The sequence below is a fragment of the Schistocerca americana genome, chromosome X, assembly GCF_021461395.2.
Source record: "Schistocerca americana isolate TAMUIC-IGC-003095 chromosome X, iqSchAmer2.1, whole genome shotgun sequence".
In the NCBI taxonomy this organism is placed as follows: Eukaryota; Metazoa; Arthropoda; class Insecta; order Orthoptera; family Acrididae; genus Schistocerca; species Schistocerca americana.
Window position 1 is genome coordinate 133,284,610 of NC_060130.1, and position 16,020 is coordinate 133,300,629.

Consider the following 16,020-nt stretch of genomic DNA (forward strand, 5'->3'; position numbering starts at 1 on the left):
AAATATGCACTGTGGTACATTTTGATTTGGAAAGTACACTTCCTTTTTTCTCACCTTCTCCATTTCCTTTTTTTTAGGTCTTTAATGCTAGCGCATAAGATGTGCTGGCATCTGTCAGGAATCTGAGGAGCATGATGGTGGTGATGATAATGATGATGAGAAATAATAATCTGTAATGATCAAGCTGTTGCTTTAAATACAGATATAATTATCAAAGTTTACACGATAACGACCATTATTTAATTCGTCTTTGCTAATAACAAGAAAATCGTGGACAGTCCCATTCCATGCTCGCTTACACATTTCGAGAAATTCATTGAATGTCATGTCAGGATTAACGTGATCACTGAAGACATGTTTTAAATTACACTCATCTTGCTTAAAGAGAACAATAACGTTAGCATTGTCTCTGATTAACTGTTTAGGAATTTTGCTATGTGTCTGGCACAAATAGAAACTGTCTATACTGTAATGGCGACCCATCGAAAAGTAAGCTTTCATGTGATCTTATTTGTCACAGGCAATGTCGTCGAAATTAAAAACTGAAAGTGGTCAGGCTTGATCTGGTGGTATTACATCTTCCTTACTGGGAAATGTAAAGTAGCCAATATCATGTAGGTTTTTAAAAATTTGTTCCAAATATTTATATTTGTATTGTTGTAGCGATTTGGAAAATATGTAGACGTTTTGAAATTTGAGACCATTTTCGTGAATTAGGAGATTATCAATCACATTTGTTTCTCCACAGTTGGAAGGACCTGCAATAATACATCTAATCGTATCAGGAAATAGATCACCGTGTCTGCGATCTTGCCTTTGTAGTTCATTTCTGTGTTCAGCAATAGGTTTGATAGGAAGTAGAAGTGCATGTTTCCTGAATTGCATCTTTAACTACACAAAGGACTTTTCATATCTTACAGTTACTATTATAATAGAGCACTCTAGATGACAAGGTTAGCACTCGTGCAATGATTGTGGTTATCACAAACTTAAAATTTTTTGTCAGATGGGGGATTGGAACCATCTCTCCCCCTCTCGGGAAGCAGAGCTTAAATCTAGCGCCTTAGATTTCGTCGTAGCGGACGTCACATGACATCCATTGAAGCTCGCTGTTGATCGTTTCACTCAGTTTTTTTATTACAGAGGCCAGCCAGCTCTCTGACCGAACACGGTGTTTTTCTAACTCTGTTCTTTATTACAGAGGGCAGCTAACCCTCTGACCAAACACGATGAGTTACCATGCCGGCAAAAGAGAGATAACCGCTCGGCCAATCTGACAAATGTGTTACAATTACTATTAAAGCAGAGCATTCTGGGTGGCAAAGACAAGTCTTTAGTTAACACTCGAGCTATGAAGAAGCATCACAACAACAACAACAACAACAACAACAATATGAGGAGGAGGAGGAGGACAAAAAAGCGTGGTGGTTCCCTTCTTAGCCGCATCGTTAATAAACTACCTGTCGAACTTCATATACCTGGATACTCCTACTGTGGTCCTGGCACAAAGTTAGAGGAAAGACTCAAAAGAGGTGATGCCGGTATCAATCCACTAGATGAGGCGTGTAAAGAACATGGACATAGCTTGTGCAACTCATCCAGACAGTTTACCTGACAGACATCGAGCAGACAGAAAAGCGTGGAACAGATTAAAAGAAAGAGACGCTAATTTGAAGGAAAAGTTAGCTGCCCTAGCAGCGACTGGAGCAATGAAAACTAAAGTTAAAATGAGAATGGATTCGAAGAAAATTTCAGGACGAAAGAAAGGTGGTAATATACTGAACATAGTAATTAAAAAAGTTCGAAGTGGTCTTAAGTACTTGAAGTCTGATGACTGTTGTGAAAGCGGCTCGTAAAATTGCTTCACAGGTTGCTCCGACGAAAGCTACGGGGAAATTACTCGACAGAGAACGTGTAATACCTGTTCCCAAAACAGGTGGAATAATACCTCTAATTCAAACATTTGCTGCTCTATCAGCGCTTGGAAGACTAGCCGGTGGCGCTCCCGGAATTGCTAAAGCTGTAAATGATGCAAAAAGTCCTCGGAAAGAGTTAGCTGAGATGCAAGGGCATAATCAAGTACTCGAGGCGATTGCCTTGCGGGAAAGGAAAGATCTATGTTTAGGACCATATAAGAAAAAATGGTTTAGGACTATATCTAACAAGTGTAAATGAAACGAAAAATATGTTTCGCTAAGCAACATTCGTACAAGACTGCTTACCAGCATTGCTTTATATCACTATGCTGAAAAGCTAAAGATAGCTCACTTTAGAGGTGTCTTTATGAGAGATACTTTACCTTTTAGACCTAACAGATATGAGCGTGATATTGTTAATCTTCAGACTGATGATGAACCTGGTTCGCATTGGGTTGCTTACAAAAAAAAGGTAATATTGTCTTTCGATAGCTTTGGTAATTTACCACCTCCTCCAGAAATAGTAAGATATTTGAAAAATTATGTAATACAATATAATTATAATACGTTTGAATCATTTAACAGAGACGTGGTCATTTGTGTTTAAAGCTTCTGATTTCTAAAATGAAATAACTCATCTTGCAATTAATAGTTGCAGTCTCACAATGGACATTGAGCACGGCGTAACGTTAAGCTTGACAGGCAAAGAATCGTATTTAACTACCGTCTTCAGTCCTGCATTAAATTTATCACAACATGTTTACGAAATTGCTCTACTAAATCTCTTTTTACATTACACCGGCAAATAATAACTTCTACTTCTAAAACTACATAGGTGATCTAGAAATTTTGAATAAAGTTAGCTTGAAGCATGGAATATATGGACTCGATGATATTTTTACAGCGTTGTCAACAGAAATTGCTGCATACAATTTGAAAAATCACAATGACAATTCAACGAAAAAGAAAAGGATTGGAGTATTGGTAAAAATTAGCTACAATAAAACACTAGGTCGATGTCAAATAATAAGGACAATATGGCTATATATTTCAAAATCTCTCATAACATAAGATCAATTTTAGGTTTTGCAGAAACTGTGATTGTTAAAGATACCTTGAAGACTGCAAAACATCCAGTTAATATTCAGAATGTTAACGTGTTATGCGTTGACTGTAACATCTCAGGTGGATCATTTCACAATGGTAAACCTACACACAATTTGCATCAGTTTTGGCCCACAGTTCCACCGGGATATAAGATTGTGGAAAAATACGGTAAAAATGCGTATTGTACACAAACAAGATGTTTCATTAGCCAAAGATACCAGATGCATTGACACTGTAAAGTATAACAAGAAACGAAAAGCAAAGAAAAGGAAAGTGAAAAATGTTTTAACTCCTCATAATAGACAAATACTATCATCATTATGATAAAGAGTGCTATAAATACAGACACCATCCTCTGCTAGCTCTCATTCGAGTGTTTTTTACTTTCACAGTGAACAACAATAACAGACTTGGCAAGATATTTAAGAAGGATGTTGAATATAAGAGAAAAAATACTCATCAACGACTCTGTTACTCGCCTTCAGTATCATAAGTATAAACCTTTTGGTCAACCAGCTTTTGCTCCAAACGATTCCATATCAATTGTTATACAAAATGAAAACACTTACCTGTTACCTTCTGAGAGCTGGTTGTATATTGAAGGACGGCTTCTTAATGCAGATGGACAAGGAAAAGCTAGCGATATTGAGTTAACTAAAAACTGTGCACTTTACCCGTTTTCATACATTCAGTACCGTCTCAACAACCAAATTATCGATCATGTACGTAATCCAGGAATTGCAACATTAATGAAAGGATATGTTTCGATTTCACCTGATGAAGCTAACGGTTTGCAAAATGCTGGCTGGGCCACAAGAGATGATTTGAAAAAAAAAAAAAGTCGATGATGATGGACGTTTCAATTTTTGCATCCCGCTGAAAATGATATTGGGCTTTGCAGAGGATTATAAAAAGATTATTTTAAATGCTCGTCATGAACTGGTGCTGATTCGTAACAGACAAGATGTTAATTGTATTATCACAGATAAAGCAGATACCAAGTCAAAAATAGTGTTGGAGAAAATGTACTGGGAGGTGCCACACGTTCAAGTGTCCGAAAGGCAACAAATATCACTATGGAATATTTTAAAAAATGATGACAGTCTAAGTCTGGCTTTTCGTCACTGGGACCTGATTGAGTGTATTGCACCGGAAATTAGCTCACGGACATGGCAAATTAAATTTAATACAGCTCTTGAAACAGCCAGGTATGTAATAATGGCTTTTCAGTCAAACAGAAATTCGATTACTACTGATTCAAGTGTATTTGACAAAATAAACATATCAGATTTGAAGGTGTATTTAAATTCATCTAAATTCCCGGAGGAGAATTTTGCAGTTGATTTTGAAACGAAAGGTACTGCACAAGCGTTTGAAATGTACGCTGATTTTCAATCGCTGTATTATGGAGCGAGTGATATAAGAAGAAGAGGAAACCCACTCCCGAACCGTATTTAGTTTGAGAACTGTCCCATATTTTTCATTGACAGTTCACATCAAGATGAAACACTGAAATCTTCCATAGTTGACATGAAGATTGAAACAGAAACAGAAAAAACCATTCCCAAAAAATACAATAGCTTACTGCCTGGACATTCATGATTCGATAACAGAAATGACTCCATCAACTAATCAAGTCACAAAGCGAAACTCAGATATAAAAAACAGTGTTAAGTAAGACTTCCACTTCATTTTCTAACATTCTATCGCTTCTGTAGTTGAGGGAGACAGAAACAAAAGCAAAGGAAAATGAATAAAGTTATGATAGTTGATGCTAAATCAGACAAACATCCAGTGAGAGTGTTAGTTGCTAATTTAGGTGTTGGAAATGCATCTGTGCTACAAGCTTTGAACACCGATGTCTCTTTCAGTGCATTACACACTTTATTTCACTCATTGCTACAAGAGAACAATGACTGTAAAACATTGGTGTTTTCAAAACATTTACTCTGCCCAAATGTCCTAAGTATTCTGGAACAAATTCTACCTGAAGATATTGAAATGCTGCAATTGGAAGACTACGGATTCTACTGTAATGCTGATGCTGCTGCTGCTGCTGCTGAAGATGATGATAATACTTACTTTTTCTTTGACTTGATTAAATCGAAAAATGTTTGTGAACTGCTTTGTGGAATTTATAAGAAACTTATAGAAGAGTATAAAAATTTGAATGCTATTGACTATTACTTGTTTCCTAAACGATTGTTACCTTCTCTATTTGATATTTCACATAACTTCCATAGGTTACCACAAATGTTTCAGAATGATGTTTTTATTTCTAAGCATCAGTATTGTTGTAAGCATTATGATCTGAATGCACATTGTCAGTTTGATGGTCCACCTCCTATAAAGATGTATTGTAGAGATTGCTTACTGGAATTTTTAGATGAAATAAAATAAAATAAATCTATTACATATCTTTATTGTGGTACAATGTATGTATTATATGCTTATAATTTTTCACACAATAAATCAGTTACAAAATACTTTTAATATTTTCACTTCTTCTACAGTAAAAATGCTAGTTATATACAATATTTAAAGTTCACACAATACAAAGAAAAATCATTTAGGTATGATTAACTGTTTCACCCTCTTTGCTCTGCACATTACACATTGTGATTCAGTCTGAAGTGCATACATTTTAGCTCGCAGACCAATAAATTCAGTCATAAGTTCACCATATAACTCGTCTTTCAATAATTTGACCACCTTTTTGTTAACAAGGGGAATGTTACATTTATTTTCTTCAGGAAACCCTGAAGTGTCAAATCATTTAGCTACATCAGTTCTGATGGTTTCATAAATATTTACAGTTTTAATGTGATAAATTAAGCTATCAGTGTCAGTATAACATAGTTTTACATGCTTTGCTGCAAACTTATTTAGTATATATCCATAGTGAAAGTCTACAAGAAGTGTCTTTGAAATATCTAAAATTGCCATTCCAACTGCTAACGGTTTATCAAACACTACATTAAATTTTTTCAATTCAATACCAACTAAATTTTCTTTAAATGCAATGCTCCTTTTAAAATAAGGTCTTGCAATTAATGCTGATGCTCCATATCTGCCTTTCCAGGATGATGCTAGTCTTATATCAATCATTTTTCGTACATTCTGCATGGCTTTACCGAAGACACTATTACTTATGAGTTTGAAGAAATTTTTTTCAAATTCATTGTTTGCCTTCATATGGTTCCCTGCATTAATGTTAATATACTGTTTCATCCATGACACTTGTTTGAATGACAGTATTCTATGAATCTTTTTCAGTATCAGTTTATGTTGCAAACACTGTTTTAGATTTCTGTAGTGTATTACATAATTCTTCTTATCATACAAAGTAGAAATTAATTTATTTGTTTTTGGAGCACTAAGTTTACTGCTGACGTGGCTAGTTGGTGGTACCTTTTTCTTAGGGCATAATGGTAAATCAGAATTTAGATCGTGAATAGTTTCAGGGTATTCAAGAGCTACTTCCAGTATGTACCCTGTATCTGAATCGTTATGTACATCTTCTACGACAAAACTCTCTGGAGAGAGCCATTCAAAATTGGATACAGGCAAATGTTGCAACATTGCCCATCTGTATAAACTGTTAACATGGAGATATATGATATAAGATTCATCAATATTCTCATCATAGCCTGACATCAACCTGTTGTTTGCAACTGCATGTCAACACAAACAGTGAACAATTCCACCTCTAATACCTCTCTCAATAAATTGAAGTTGCTCTATGCCAGTAATAAGCTGTAATTCTACTTTAGTAGTTTTCAGTAAAGCGTCCCATGCTAAACCAGGTGAGGTAATATAATGTGCTAGTTCATATGTATCACAGCAAAGACTGTGAAAGTTTTCAGACACATCATCAAGAAGTAGAACATCAATTTTTAAATATAAATCGGAATAGTCTCCAAGTGTCTTACAATTAAATGTATTCCAAACATTACACGCTCTTTGATACTCTGTATCTGTTGTCGTTTTACCTGTTAAGAGACTTTTAAAATTTTCGATTGAGAGCAAACGATCTTCGTGTAAAACAGAGTTGTTATTCACATACTCATACGGAAAAATCCCCTTATGATTGACAAGACAGAATTCGTGATCGTTGGGAAAATATGACTTCATTATTGCGAATTGATCTGGTTTGAGATATGATGCACATTTTTCAAGAGAAAACGTCAGGAAATTTAGTGAATCGATAAATCGGAAATTCATGTTGCTGACACGCTCTTTGTGGGTTGCTGGATTACTTTTAGTAAAAGCTTTGTATTTTTCCATATTCGAGGGTATAAGTGAAACACGAACTGGATTTAATTTAAATGTTCTATTATCATCCCCGGTCTCCGTTTGTTCGCAAATGTTTGTGAACAAGAAATGTCCATCATAATTAGTCAGATTGTGGAATACAACAGGCACTGTAAAGGAAGGTCTGTAGTTTACATTGCAGGCAGGATGAGCCGCACCTCGGTATTCACCGGTGAAATGACAATGATCTCTGTGTTTAACACTGTCTTTCTCGAACGGTTTCTTGCAAATATGGCAAATCTTTGCCGATTGAAACACCGTTTCTTCCTCAGAGCTCATTTTTATTTGTTTATTTTGTGATAAAAGGAAGTCTTGCACAATCTCGGTGATTTCATAGAGCTATTTTATAAACCATTCTATGCGTTCACTGCCTCTGTACGATTTAAACTGGGAATATCTCTGATCATAACTGCAGTGTATATAGTATGCAATACTAAAGGGTTTATGGATATGTACCGGATCGGAATATGAACCAGAGTCAGGATTACGACTGCAACCGGCAACTGGTTGCAAGATACATAAATAACAAATGGCATTTTCAGTTTATTTCGAAATTGTGTAAATTTAACAATCTAATTATTTTCATCAGGCATGATACTGGTGACTGGGTTAAACAGTGTGCAGTCAATTAAATGTAGATCTAATCTCTCCTGAGAATTAAAATTACAGAGACAGCGCTCACACAGAAAAATGGAATTATAGTTTGCAGCAATACTAATGGGTGCAAGTCTTGACAAGTTTTTTATATAATAGAAGTGATATGTATCTGTACCAACAACCTGCAACATTAATAGATTTACATGTTTTTCGCGATGATACTTTGTTACATCTAACGGTACTACTTGAAAATCTTTATGTCTTTCCGACGTCTTAGTCCTACTCTTTCGCCTCGTTCTTTCCGCCCCTCCTTCCTCCTCATCCTCCACATTTTCTTCTTTACCTACTACCATCCACTCATTATCAGAATACATGATACCATACACATTAACTGAGACGGTTTCATTCTGCTTTTCGAATATGTGGACATGTTTCAGTTTTGTAGGAAGCTATATGAAACTCACATATGGGGAACCGGGCGACCGCTATGGTCGCAGGTTCGAATCCTGCCTCGGGCATGGATGTGTGTGATGTCCTTAGGTTACTTAGGTTTAATTGTTCTAAGTTCTAGGGGACTGATGACCACAGCAGTTAAGTCCCATAGTGCTCAGAGCCATTTGAACCATTTTTTTGAACTCACATATGGGAAGTAGGCAGATACACGATGTGCGTTTTTATTTACAGGATACAGGGCACCGAGAATTGACCACTTGAAACAGGCATTGCCATTTGACTGAATGTTTATTACTCCATGTTTTATCAGTAATCACTTTTGGTAATTTTGTGTATAGTCCTGCATAGAAATCTTTATTGTTACTAACATTTACACGCAGTTTAATTATTTTTAGTAATGCCCAACCGGAATCTCTTGTTTGAAAACTCGCCAGTTTCTTTAATAATGTGTCTCTAACATTATTCGAATACCACTCATTGCTGATTTCGAACGAAAATAAATTTATATTCTTTGTATTAATGCTCATCTCTTGTACTTCACCTGATTTAGGCAAGAGAAACTCACAGACTAGTGAAAAATTAATTTTAAGAGCCATGTTGATTTTACACAGTCTGCTCTCAAAGACAGGGAAACAAGCATCCGAAATGTATCCAGGATCCTTAAATCCAATTCTGTTAGGTATATATCCTATACACATCCGATTCTTAAAAGCACATTCGGTGGAAACACATTCTAAATCTTTGGTTTCCTGATTTAATTTAATGCGCTTTGGTGAAGGTGGTTCACCCATTATTCACTTACACTCTGTATCACAATATCATCAGTAGTAAATAACAAATTTTTACAATTTGAATAAATGAAGAAAAAATCCCCTCCTCCTAGCCACGTTTTTAAACAAGCTGCACCGTTCACAAATTCAAACTGGCAATGAATTGCGTTATTAGGACAAACTGTGTATGATACAAAAAGTATTTCTTTGATGTAACTGTCAACTGTTCTGTGTTGTATAATCATTCATATTTATCATACACTTCAAATGCAACGAAATGTTCACGTTAATTGAAAACCTCTTTCTTGGGCAATTGTACAATGTTAGCGTTTACTTCAGAATATGCATTTGTATTATCACTAAAACCTGCTACTTTAATTGAGAATACTAATGTGTCGCGAGACACAAATTCTAACCCACATTTATCCTCTTTTTTTTTTTAGTGAACGTAAATCAATTTCCTTAATTTCTCCATCTTTAGATATTTTGCGAATTGGAATGGACATTGTTAGTGCTATAATATTCATAAAATTAAAACAACATATGTTAGTAATTACAGGACATTCTCAAAATCTATCACATCCATGCTATTCTGCTTACCACGGTAGATCATCACGACGTGTCCAGAGTTCAAGAGTCCCAGTTCTTCCGTGAGGGCAGAAAAGCGCAACGCGAGGTATACATTGACGTCTTTCAGGTAAACGGGAACTGCTGCTCCAAACTTGGTTGTTGTTCGTCTCGCACTCAAGACTGGGTATTTTTCACCTGGTTCTAGTGACGAGACCCGCTGTGTTTGTTTCGAACTCCCGCCCTCGCTCAACTTCTTCAAGTTCCGTAACAATGAAGCATCCCTGTTCTTTTGAGTTACAGGAAATAATCAAGAAACAAAACATGTATGACAGTTAATACTAACTGTGGTGTCACCGCCAGACACCACACTTGCTAGGTGGTAGCCTTTAAATCGGCCGCGGTCCATTAGTATACGTCGGACCCGCGTGTCGCCACTGTCAGTGATTGCAGACCGAGCGCCACCACACGGCAGGTCTAGAGAGACGTCCTAGCACTCGCCCCAGTTGTACAGCCGACGTTGCTAGGAATGGTTCACTGACAAATACGCTCTCATTTGCCGAGACGATAGTTAGCATAGCCTTCAGCTACGTCATTTGCTACGACCTAGCAAGGCGCCATTACCAGTTAATATTGAGATTGTTATTAATGTATTAACAAGAGCTATGTTCTCCAATTATGGATTAAAGTTAAGTATTACATCAACTACGTACTTTATTTGCTACTATTAATTCCCTTAACTGTTCCAGACCTCACGCCAGTCTGCGTGAGCTAAACGCGTGCCTTTCGGCTACCTCCGAGTGGCTTGGCTGTCTTGCCAAGTCACTACACTAACTGTGAATTATATATGTTCTACTTACATTTTGGTGAGAGATGCGTATGTGTATGCGTGTCCGAAGGCAGGGCGAAGCAACAGCAAACACCAGCAGCAGAAGAAGAGTGACCCGCGCTGAGCAGCGGCAACAGCAGCAGCTGTCGTGTCCTGACATAGGTGAGAGAGGGAGAATAGGGGTTTTAGAAAGTTGTGTGGGGGCCATTGTTTTTCCCACTTAAAGCCAGTCTCCTGCAGGCGCCTGCCAATCACGGTTTGGTTAAATCCCCTCTACTGCTCCTAAGGCGGGGATGTTAATGCAGTGGCACTAACTAAGTTCGTATTTGGTATCGACATTGTTCAGCTGAAAGCTAAACGTAACTGCTCTGCCAAATAAGGCTTGCAACATTATTGTTATACGTCATTTAGCCACGCCCTCGGCCTCCTCGGAGTAGGGACTGCTAGGTTAACAATTTTTTGGCGTCGTCGCTCTCTTTCTACCCTTGTGAGCCTACTGACGTTGCTGTTCTCAGGGCTGGTATCAAGCCGGCTTTATACGCTAACATGTGCCTGCTGGTTACAAAGTTCTACGGTGACAACCTACTACAGAGTCTAGACGACATATGAGGTTACATGTTAATTCCTTGAAGAGTAACTAGCGCCCGGGGACCGCGTTTGGGGCGCCTGCATTTTCGCAAGGCTCTCCCCTTACTGTTTACTTCATGTAACGATATCTCTCCTAGTTTCGTCTGCCCTCAGTATCGTCTCTGTTTCCGCGCCTTGGAGCGCGTGTCCTCCTTTCTGACAGCTTCACGATAACACTACAGTAGCAAGGAATAATCAACGTATTACACAGCACTCTCCCACAAATGGAGAGTTTCGAGGGCTCACACGGTCAGGTTTTATACTGTTCATATGAGTGCAAAAAATTTTGCATAGCGAGAGAGAGAGAGAGAGAGAGAGAGAGAGAGAGAGAGAGAGAGAGGGAGAGATGGAGATATGACGCTACCTCCACTTGTTACTTACCATACCTATAAAATGACATGTTTTCAGAGAACTTCTATCAGTGCACACAAATCTGTCGTGAAGACGTTTTTTGTTGGTTCAGTTATACATACATTTTTTTTCCTGCTTGCAACTCAGTCAGCAAAGGATTTGCAGGTAGGACTTTTTCCTATTTTCTCTACAATCTCATTATCATATGTGTCATTGTGTTACAATCAACATTAAAAGATTTTTTGTTCTGCAGAATAAAAGCGCCTTTCTTAGATCTGCAAGGCTTCAAGGATGACTAATAGTTTCATCCCGAAACAAGCTGCTGCCATCCTCCTCGACGGTACACAAATAATTGCGGAAGCGCATCTGACAATTGCACAGCTTATGTCATTTAACAGCTTATCGGAAAAAACCCAAAAAATGAACTTGTGATTAACACACAATCACCACCACCAACAGTGGGGGATGGATGGAGTGCCGCTCCATACGGCGAAAAACACGTTGTGGAAACTTTGTAAATCGTGTGATTACATAATGGTAATGGGGCAAGAAAAAGTTGAATGGGCAGCGACTTTACTTGATGTAGAGCATGGGAGAGTACTAAATATGCAAACAATAGACTGTCCATCACTTAAACTTTTGAAAAAAGAATATAATATTTCTACCCAACAGTGTTGATCAAAAACTACTGTGAGACTTATTATGAAATGGTATTTGGAAAATAAAAAAAAAATCCTCTAGAATACAGGTATCTGTTTCTTAATTTTATTCCCCTCTCACCCCTCTCCTTTTTTACCTGTATTTAACTCCACAGCTCATATAAGTAAACGTTTTATCACAGTTCTCTCAGTCCAAAAGCATTTTGTGTTAAATTAACAACAAGTTAAGGAGTAAGAGAGAGAGAGAGAGAGAGAGAGAGAGAGAGAGAGAGATATGCAAGCTGCGATTACTAATGAACTTCATTGTTCTGCTTGTCGAGCGTATCCTAGACGAGCAGTTATCACAAAAGGACTTGATGACCTTTATGAAGCAGATTTAGTTGACATGATTGCATATTCAAAATGGAATTCTGGATATAAATATTTATTAACAGTAATTGATGTTAATTCCAAATATGCATGGGTTGCTGCTCTGAAGACTAAAACTGGTGATGCAGTTGGAAATGCACTTAAAAATATATACACACAGAGCAAGCGGGTTCCAGTCTAGTCTAGTCCAGTTCCGATGTAGGAAAAGAATTCTACAATACTAGTTTTAAGAAATTAATTCACCATCTCAGAATTAATCATTAATGAACCTTTCCAAATATGAAAGCTTCAGTAGTCGGACGCTTTAACAGAACTCTCAAAAACCTTATGTTCAGATAATTTACTTCTAAGGGTTCGTACAAATGGATTGATGCTGTACACGGATTAGTAAAGCAATATAATCACACAAAACGCAGGGAATTAAAACACAGCCAGTGGACATAAAAGATAATGGTCTTCTCTCTACCATGTTCAATAAAATCAAAATGATTGATCCACACCGGGTCGAGATTCTAAATAGGTGATTATATCAGAATTAGTAAACAGAAGGCGGTCTTTGACAAAGGATACACTGCAAATTGGTCCACGGAAATTTTCGGAATAAGTAAAGTAGAAGACCAATCCAAGGCCGTATCTCTTCGAAGATTACAAGTCTCAGCCCATAGCTGGAGCTTTCTACGCTGCAGAGCTACAGAAAACTAAATATCCATCAACATACCTTGTTGAAAAAGTCATAATCAAAAAAGGAAACAAAGCTTTGGTAAAATGGCTCGGACTCAGCAATTCACACAACAACTGGATTAATTTGAAGAGGGAAAAAAAAATCACAGCCATTGCTCAATTACAACATGTAGAATATGCTGTTTCACATGTGTTTATGTGTGTGTGTGTGTGTGTGTGTGTGTGTGTGTGTGTGTGTGTGTTATCCGTGATACTTAAAACGAACTTTGTTGTTGGTTGACTGTGTGTGTGTGTGTGTGAGTGTGTGTGTGTGTGTGTGTGTGTATGTGTATGTGTGTGTGTGTGTGTGTGTGTGTGTGTGTGTGTCCTTTAAAGACCTTTAAAGAGACAAATCAAAGTATATTTGATCACAAAGAAAACTGTAATTGTAACCGACTCATCTGGACGGCTACCCCGACCTTGTGCAATGGCCAGAGGGCGATGACTCAGATGGGTACGGTGCCGTAGCGTACGCGTAATAGCTGCGTATATACGTCTTCAAAGTGTTCCAGAACGAACATAGACATGTTGCTGACGAACTATTATCCACGGCTAAATAGAGAAGCCATCGAAATATATAAACATGGGGATAGTTTTAAAAGGAAAGGAGAAGTCATGAAACTCAGCGATATATGGACAGTGGCGCTACTGAATCGATGAGAAGTTTTTATCTTTGATGTACTATGATCGATAGTTATATTTTATCTTTTACAAGGTTTATTTCTGCTATCACGTGAAATCCAGACCACGTCCACTTCCCACGGTATTTAGGCCGCTCTTCGACGTCCGACTCGTCAGTCGGCAAGACTCAGCACCTCCGAAGATGTCCAACGTAGCCTTGGACGAAACGTCAGGGATAGAAGAGTTCCATGGACCACGGCCATACAACCCGGAATAATTCTCCATCTTACCCTTCAATGGGTCACCGCTACCCTACAAACCCACCTTGACCAGTTCCCAACTTGGTGTAACCAGTGGTTCCTTCGTATCAGTACTTCCAATAACCAGGAAATCATCACAGGCCACACCACCCACTCCTTCCGTCTACACGATTTCTACCTAACCATTTATGGTCGTCCCACCCAGCTCACCCCCACCCTGAGATACCTTGGCCTCACCCTCGATCGTCACCTCACCTGCACCCCTCATCTCCTGACCATCCAACAGAAAGCCCATTCCCGTGTCTGCCTCTTGAAACTCCTGTCTGGCCAGACATGGCAATTACATCCATCCACCATCCTCCACACTTACAAATCCCTCATCCGTCCTATCCTCTGTTATGCCAATGTTGCTTGGATCTCGGCCCCCCACCCCGCTTTTGTATGGTCCTCCAAATCCTAGAATGCTATGGGCTCCACCTATCCTTCCATATCTGCCCTCCTTCCTCCATACGACTCCTGTATGACCTCATCCCCTTCACCCAATTCCTTCTTTTCCTCCAACATATCCGCATCCTCTACACTGTCCACAGGCTTGATCCCCCCCACCCACTGGTTTCCTCCTTCCTCTCCACCCCCCAGCTGTTGCCACGCCTCTATCGCTGTCTCCCTCCCTCTCTCCACCTCCACACCTTCCATCTCGTTCATCAGGGAAATTTCCAGCAGTTCCCCCTCCCGGATGTTGATCTTTGCTGCGATATCTACCCTTCCTACCAACTGTAGCCTGGCCTTATTCACCCCTCCCTAAGGCACCCCTTTTTTCCACACCCTCCTTCTCCCAGAGCTTATTTTGCTCCTTCCCTCCCTGAGTCTCTGCACCTGCTTCTCGACTGTTTCCTTCCCATGTCCTTCCCTCCCCGGCCCCCTTTGGGACACCCCCCGCCTGTCTCTCCCCTCTCCCCCCTTATTTCCCATCTCCCTCGTCTCCATCCCCCTGGCAGATCCTCACCGGTTGTTCCTCGTCACTGGTGTACTACATCAGTGTTGTGTTTGGTGCTCTTCTCCCGTGATGTCATGAGCTGTTTGATTTTAATTGTGTGCAGCAATTGTACACAGTGTTACTGTCAGTGATTGTTAATGTGCTACGCCACCCATTGCTACTTTTATGCTGCGGCCATACTTCGCCATGTGCTTCTTTTAATCATCAGAGTGTGTGGTTTGTTGTGTACAGTTTTTAGCTTTTGATCACCATTTTCAGCCTCCCCCTTTTTTATGTTTTCTTCAATTATGTTCCCCTTTCATATGTCTGTTTCGCCGTATTTACTCCTTTCTGTTGTTTTTTACATGTCTCCGTGTTCTGTACTTACTGTCTGTCTCTCTGCTGAAGAGCAGCGCCTATGCTGTTGCCAACCTGCCCCATATCGGGCATTGAAATACAATAAAGAAAATAAATAGCACCATTCAGAACCCCTACGACCATGTCTGGCATCTTGGGCTCCTTTCCAAACTCCAGACCAATGGTATCTCCATCAATTTCGTCTCCATGCAGTCTGTCTCGCATTCCATATCCGCCTTCCGTCCCCCACGTGCATCCTCTACAACCTTATCCTGTTCCCCTATCTACTTCTTTTCCTCAACACATCCGCACTCTGTACATTGTCTGCCAAATCGATCCCCCCACCCCCTGGTGTCCTCCTTCCTCTCCACCCCCAGCCCGTTGCGCGCCTTTACCGTTGTATCCCGCCCTCTCTCCATCTCCAGACCCTCCACCTCCTTTCCCTACGCCACTTTCAGCGCCTACCAGTCCCAGATGATGAGCTTTGCTCTATTCACCCCTCCTACCAACTCTAACCCCACCTTCCA